This window comes from Myotis davidii, unplaced genomic scaffold (genome assembly GCF_000327345.1).
Source record: "Myotis davidii unplaced genomic scaffold, ASM32734v1 scaffold1073, whole genome shotgun sequence".
Lineage (NCBI taxonomy): Eukaryota > Metazoa > Chordata > Mammalia > Chiroptera > Vespertilionidae > Myotis > Myotis davidii.
In genome coordinates this window covers 227,079-234,185 of record NW_006285113.1, presented here as the reverse complement: position 1 = coordinate 234,185, position 7,107 = coordinate 227,079, and the positions used below count along the sequence as shown (strand labels likewise).

Sequence of the window (7,107 nt, the reverse complement as noted above, 5' to 3'; positions counted from 1 at the left end):
CCTCCCCCTGAGCCACAGCAGGCCAGCCCTCTGATGCCCGTGCCCGGGCAGCCCCCTGAGCCACAGCAGGCCAGCCCTCTGGTGCCTGTGCCCGGGCAGCCCCCTGAGCCACAGCAGGCCAGCCCTCTGATGCCCGTGCCCGGGCAGATCCAGCCCATTCCCTGCAGGGGCAGGGCTGGTGAGTGAGGTCTGGTGGGCCTAGGGAGAGGGTTTCAGAGGAGACAGGACTCTGCCCCACGTGGGCCACTGAGGCTGAGCTGGGTGGCAGGTGTGGTGCCTCTCCACCCAGTCAGTGACCCCTGCCCATCGCCAGCAGCAGTGGAGGCACCAAAGGTGCTGGGGCAGGTTTGTGGCCATGTGGCTGTAGGTTGTGGCTGTGTAGGGTGTGGCTGTGTGGCTGTAGGGTGTGGCTGTAGGGTGTGGCTGTAGGGTGTGGCTGTAGGGTGTGGCTGTAGGGTGTGGCTGTAGGGTGTGGCTGTAGGGTGTGGCTGTAGGGTGTGGCTGTAGGGTGTGGCTGTAGGGTGTGGCTGTAGGGTGTGGCTGTAGGGTGTGGCTGTAGGGTGTGGCTATGTAGGGTGTGGCTGTCGGGTGTGGCTGTGTGGCTGTGTAGGGTATGGCTGTGTAGGGCGTGATGAGTGTGGTTGTGTGAACCGCTGTGGCTTCTGCCTGTGCTTGTGGCTGTGGGGTCAGGAGAGGTGTGGCTGTGTGGGTGCCTGTGTGTGGCCGTGTGCCTGTCCTGTGGGTGAGGCTGTAGGGGGGTGTCTCTGGGTTTATGCTCGTGATGAGTGGGGCCATGAGTCTCTGTGTGAGGGGTTGTGACTGTGAGGTTGTGTGAGGTATGTGATTGGGGGGTGGGGGCGTGCTGAGATTGTTCAGGAAAGAAAGAATGTGTGTCCTGCTCAGAACAATCCCCAGGCCCTCAAGCTATGGCCCGGGTTCTGCCTGGCACCTGGCCCTCTGGTCCCCAGACACATGCACCCACATCCCTGGTCCGGACCCCAACTGGGTGGTGAGGTCCCTGTTCCAGCCCTGCCCACCAGGCCGTGCCCACTCCCCAAAGGCACAGACTCCAGGAGGCAGACCCAGGCCTTCACAAACGCCATCACATTTAACCCGCACTCCAGCTTCACAAGCTGGGGTTCCTTCAAGTCCTTCCCCTGCAGGTGGAAAGCCTGATGCCCAAAGAGGCTAAATAGCTGTGAGGTCTCACAGCGAGGAACCCCCGTCCTCTGCCTCAGTGGGGGGCGGGGAGCTGTATGCGTGCGCATTGACGCTTTGCGCAGCCCTTCGATGGAGTGCATGGGGGACAGGGCCAGGTGGGAAACAGTGCCTGCCCCTCCCCCCAGGGCCACTGCCTCAGGCATTCATGCCTTTCTCTGATGGCCCAGCTGGTGCCAGGCAGGGACCCGTGGGCCTCCACAATTCGCTCAGCTACCCTATACTTCACTGTTCTGCTTCCCATGTGTATTTCCTCAGCGCCAATAGCAAGGAATTCACATGTAGATGGAGAAGTAAAATCCCAAGAGAAGGCTGGACTCAGAGGTGTCCAGGTGTTCATAAGGCCCAGCCCACGCGGGTGCAAGGACCTCCTGGGCGGGTCCTGCCAGGGCAGACACTGTGGGTGCACTATCTTTGTAGCCCAGAGCCTGGCATGAAGGAGGTGCTAAGTGCGAAGTGGGTGCCCAGTGGGTGTGCACACAGCCGCCTGGGCACTCAGCGTGGCCAGGTGGTGACACAGGGAGGTCGCAGTGGGCCGTGGGGTTAGGGAGGCCGCAGAGGAGGTGCGAGGGTTTGAGCAGGTGCAGGTGCCCATCCTGGGTTCCTGCAGAGCCTCTGCCCACGCCCGTGCTCGCAGCTCCTCCCACGCCGCCCTCCCATCCCTGCCAGCTGGGCGCTCGGTGGCTAATTCATCCAGGAAGCATGGACCGAGCAGGCACAGCATGTGTGCTGGGTCCCGCGGGGCCCCGAGTGGAGAGGCAGACGCCGAGGAGGTGACCGAGGCCCAGTGAGGGCAGGGCCGCAGTGACCAGCCCCGGGCCCTCCTGCTGAGGGAGCAGCTTCTGCAAGCCTGTTGGGGAGCAGATGTGGTAAGACGGTGCATTCTGCGAGGGGCCAGGGTGAGATGCATGCTGCAGGCCTGAGGAGGAAATGTTGGCCTCGAGGGTCTCTCTCTCTCTCACACACATACATACACACACGCACATGCTCACATACACATACACATACACACGCACATGCTCACATGTGCACACACTGGGAGCCACCGAGGCAGGGAGCCACGTGTCAGACTTGTGCTTCAGAACGAGGCTGGAGTGAGACTGGATGGTGGGGAGTGGGGCTGGAGCAGGAGCAGAAAGGGATGGTGCCGGGAACCAGGCCTGAACCCTGGCCCCGCCTCTAGCCCCCTGTGGAGCTCTGTACCTCCCCTCACTGTCCTGCACAGTCCTGCTCACCCTGGAATAGCCTCAGGTTAGGGGCACTCGCTCCGGGCCTGCATGCTTCCCACCTTACCGCACCCCCCGCCCCCGACACAGTGCTTGTGCCTGGGACCCACCACAGAGCTCCATTTACTTAGGCACAGGCCTCCTTTCCCGTGGAAACAACAGTAGCACCTTATGCCAGGCCGGTGGGGCTCGGTTGGTTGAGCGCTGTCCCATGCACCAAGAGGTCGCTGGTTCAATTCCTGGTCAGGGCACATGCCCGATGTTGCAGGCTCCATCCCCAGGAGGGGGCGTGCTGGAGGCAGCCAGTCGCTGTTTCTCTCTCATCCATGTTTCTCTCTCTCTCTCCCTCTACCTTCCTCTTTCTCTAAAAAAATTAAATAAAAACGTATTAAAAAGAAGTAGCACCTTATTAGTCACTGGCCCCTCTGAGTAGCTCCCTTTTCTGAGTGCAAATTTGGGGAGAAGGCCTGGTTTTGGAGTGGGAGGGGAGGAAGGAAGGACAGTGTGAGCACATGTGTTGGTGCGTACATGCATGTGTGTGCATGTTTGTGCATGTGTGTGAGGCCATACGGTCCAGGGTGACTCCCTCATGCCTTCCCCCCACCTTCCTCTTTGCTGGGAACCTAGGGGAGCCTGGGGGTTCCCCTTGGGTTGTGTAGCTCCCTGCTTTCTCTCCACATTGCAATATGCTGCCTTCACATTTTGCTGTAATGTAGATTTTTCCACTTGATTTCCTAGAATTTGTCTTTTCGTTGTTTTCTCCCTTTTTTAAATTTAAAGGTCACTTGCTCGGACTGTGAACGGATGGGACAAACCTGGCTGTGCCGCTGCGAGGAAATTGCTCGATGCTCTAGAGGAGGATTTTTCCTCCTGTCTGAGCCCAGAGCCCGGGGCTGCTCGGGCAGCGTGAGCAGCCTGGGTTGCAGAATGCGGCCCCAGGCCCTGGGCGCTGGAGCAAGGAGGTGGGCACCCTGTGCCCTGGGCGCTGTGGATGCGGTGCCCTATCGTGGTCACCTGCGCTGCCTCATGCCCGCAGGCTGGCCATTTAGCTCCTTCCTGGGGAAGGCCCAAACCTTGCCGTGGGGCCTGGCAAGGTGGGTCTCCTGGCGAGAGCGAGAATGACGGAGTTGGAAGGAGCCTGAAGGAGTGCGCCTCTCGAGCAGGCTCCCTGGGTCACCTGTGCTGATGGACGGTCACCGTGGACAGTCCTGGCCGGGGAGACGCGGCCACTCAGCAGAGAGCCTCGCCGAGGGTGCACTTCCCAAGTCCGGAGCGTTCCCAGTCCCCGGCTCTCCGGCAAGGCAGCTCCTCGGGAAGGTTCGAGCATGCAGGTCTGCCTCTGCCTCCAGCGGCTGGCCCTGCCCAGCGCCCTGCCCTCCAGGTGGGGGTTCCCCAGCCCCTGCTTCACTTCACCCCGCTTGTTTCCACTCCTGCCCTGGCTCCAAGACAGTGTCCAGCATCTGACCTGGTGGAAACATACTGGGCTTCAGGAAATGTGTGCTGCCCCAGTGGAGGAGGGCAGAGGTGATGTGGGGCAGGCGTGTAGGTTGAACGCTGGCTCGGTGTCTGGGGACTGCGGTGGCCTGGCGCCCAGTGGGCCTTCCCTGCCAAGGTGTGCCCCGCGAGGCGGGCTGACTCCCTCCTGGTTCCCCCGGAAGGGGTCTTAGTTGCTGTCGTTTCCTAAGGTCGATTGTGCCAGGCACTGAGCAGGGCACTTGCCTACTGAATGAATGAACGAGCGCACACACAGACCCAGCCCTGCCTTGGGGAGTGCAGGGGGGCAGACGCTGGGGCAGATTCATCGGCCGGACCCGGAGGACACGGGAAAGGTCACCAGACCGCAAATGGAAAGGTCACAGAGACCACAAATACAACAGGAAACCGAGATCAAGTTTGGTAGTGGAGTCTCTATGTCACATTCGCGTCAGGATAGGTGGCTGGAGCCGGGGGAGGTGCAACCGGGGGAGGGGGCTGGCCAGGTCGGAGCCACCTCGGGGAAGGTAGGATTTCAGGAACCCGCTGGCTGGCAGGGTAAGGGCAGCTCCTGGCAGGCCCCGTCCCCCCTCCTGGCTGCTTCGGATGCCACGGGGCCAGGAGTGGCCGAGTGGCCCCATTTCATGGAGGGACAAAGGGAGGACCTGGGGGTTCTCCATCAGGCAGCTACGTGAGGACTGGGACCCCTTCGCTGTCACTCGTGTCGGAGCGCTGCGTCTGGCCTGGCTCCTGGAGCCCACGTTGACCAAGCTTGTACATTTCGCCGTATTTGCTCCTGACTCCTGCCTGGAGGCCCCTGTGGAGCCCCGTCCTGTCCTTCCTGAGGTCACCATGACCCTGAAGGTGCGGGATCCCTCTGGCCCTCCTCAGCCACTCCGGGAGCGTTTGCTGAGCACCTGGTGTGTGCAGGCACTGGTCTAGGCCAGGGGTCCTCAAACTACGGCCCGCGGGCCACATGCAAATACCAATATTGTATTTGTTCCCGTTTTGTTTTTTTACATCAAAATAAGATCTGTGCAGTGTGCAGAGGAATTTGTTCATAGTTTTTTTTTTTTTAAACTATAGCCCGGCCCTCCAACGGTCTGAGGGACAGTGAACCGGCCCCCTGTTTAAAAAGTTTGCCGACCACTGGCCTAGGCACTGGGGAGATGGCAGCGACTCCACCGGACAAGTTCCTGCCTTCATGTAGCTGTTGCTCATATGTGTGCGTGGCCACAGGTGACGCTCAACGCGTGTGGTCCTCAAACTGTGGGAAAGGGACGATCCCGCTGCAGTCTGCTCTCCAGGCAGCTTCGTTGTCAGGATGCTGTCCTGCAGATTCCCGAGAGCTGTCTCATTAACTGAGGCTCCGTAACAGCCCATGTCCAGACCACACAGCTTGCCTGCGCTGCTGTCTCCATGCTGCTGTTTCACATGTGATGCGCTTGTCTGTGCACCGTCCTCACGTCCCCGGGCGCGTTTCTCTGGGCCGGAGTGAGGAGCGGACGTGCTGGCTGAAGGCACTCGGCACACTCAGCTTCACAGGACACCCCCCACCCACCGCGGTCAGCCTTCCAGTGACACTGTCCATCTCACTGTCCAGCTTTCTGGTAGCAGAGGCAGGGCCTTGAGGGGTGGGACCAAGGATAAGCCAGTGTTGACTGGTGGGCAGCGCACCAGGGAGAGCAAGGTGTGGAGCCAGGGCGGGCTCAGGCCACTCTTTAGTCCCGCGGCTCGGTAACAGTGACAAGCAGGTGGGAAGCAGTCAGGGGGCTGGCCTGGGTGCTGACCCCGGTGCCTGTGCCGGTGAGAGCCTCACCTGGAGTGGGCACCGCCCTCCTCTGGCCTCAGTCTCCTCCCTCCACGCCCAGCGTGGGCTCGGGGGTCTCCGAGGTCCCTGCCACCTCCGTGTGCTCAGCTGCTCTTGGCAGGGGGCTGTGGCTTCCCGCCCTGGCCCTGCAGTGGGAGCTCTGGCATGGCACGTGGCAGCTTGCAGCGGGCACATAGCAGCCGGGTGCTCGCCAGGGGGCTGGGTGCCTGGCGTAGAGTGAGGGGCTGGCCAAGGGGGACCCAGGAGGGCCTGGAGGCGATGGGGAACCCCGGCTCCTCCTGCCCCCTTCCTGTGATTCTGTGTTGGAGCCGGGACACTGGAGGGCTCCTGCCCTGCCCTGAGACAGGGAGTGGGCTTGCTCCTTGCTGCACGGGTTTGATGGGACCATATTTACTATCAATGGATTCACGGGTTCTTATTTTGTCCAATGAGAGGCCGGGAGGAGGAGAAAGGTGTGAAGAAGGGCCCCATCTTAGTGTAGAGGTTGGAAGCGGGTGCCGAGGGGAGTGTGAGCCACGGTCTCCATGGTGACGGAGCCAGGCTGCAGGGGCTGACACAGGAGGGCTGGCGGGTGTGGTGCGTGACTCGGGTGTTTCCAGAGCTGGGGAGGCGCTGCCGGAGAGGGGGGTTAGCAGGCTCAGTGACCCAGGCCTTCCCTTCCCTGGGGCTCTGCACCCAAACTGCATTGCAGTCCCACTTCCGCTGTGTGAGCTCTGTCAGGCGACTTAGTTCCTCTGAGCCTCAGTTTCCTCATCTGTAGGATGGGCTGTTGGCACCTGCCCCCCGGGGTGTGAGGATCGTGGAGTGCCGCATGCCGTGGGTGCCCTCCGGGCCCCTCCCGTCCTCGCTGGCTAGGGCCACCCTCTCCTGGGGGCTGTGTCACCCCAGGGAAGAGCCTGCTGAGCCAGCCCCGTGCGCCTGCTCTGGGGTCCCCTGAGCAGCCGTGCTGACAGTTGGGCAGCAACGCAAAGGGGCCCAATTGCGTTGGCACTGGGTCTCACCGGGGCAGGGACAGCAGTGGGCGCTAACCCCAGGCCAGGGCTGTCCCCAGACACGCCCAGGCTCACGGCCCCCAGGTGTCCCCCTGACTCCACACCCCAACTCCTCCCCCACGTGGTCATGACACAGTGGACGGGCCGAAGGGGTGGCTGAGGGAGACAGGCGGCCTGTCGCCAACCCCTGCTCTGCTGTGACTGTGTGTGACCTTGGGGAAGCCCTGAGCCTCTGTGCCTCAGTTTCCTCATCTGTATATTGGAGGTGTGTTGATGATGCCGCCCTCAGATGAGTAATGCAACATCTGCAGAGAGATAGTCAATGTGGGTCAGACGCTCCATAGTTCACTGAGCTCTGTATAACCCC

At 61.6% G+C, this 7,107-nt stretch overlaps 1 protein-coding gene across 2 annotated transcripts in view; it reads left to right on the top strand.

The window, feature by feature from the left end:
• Positions 1 to 7,107, top strand: part of GRM4 (glutamate receptor, metabotropic 4) — a 109,872-nt gene that overhangs the window by 55,530 nt on the left and 47,235 nt on the right. Inside the window, exons 1-2 of one of the 2 annotated variants that reach the window (XM_015558675.1) lie at positions 5,377 to 5,383; positions 5,604 to 5,607. The exons of the other annotated variant lie outside the window; for it this stretch is intronic. The gene's annotated coding sequence lies outside the window, so the exon portion shown is untranslated. Of the gene's footprint in view, positions 1 to 5,376; positions 5,384 to 5,603; positions 5,608 to 7,107 lie in introns of those variants that run through there. 2 annotated transcript variants of the gene reach the window in all.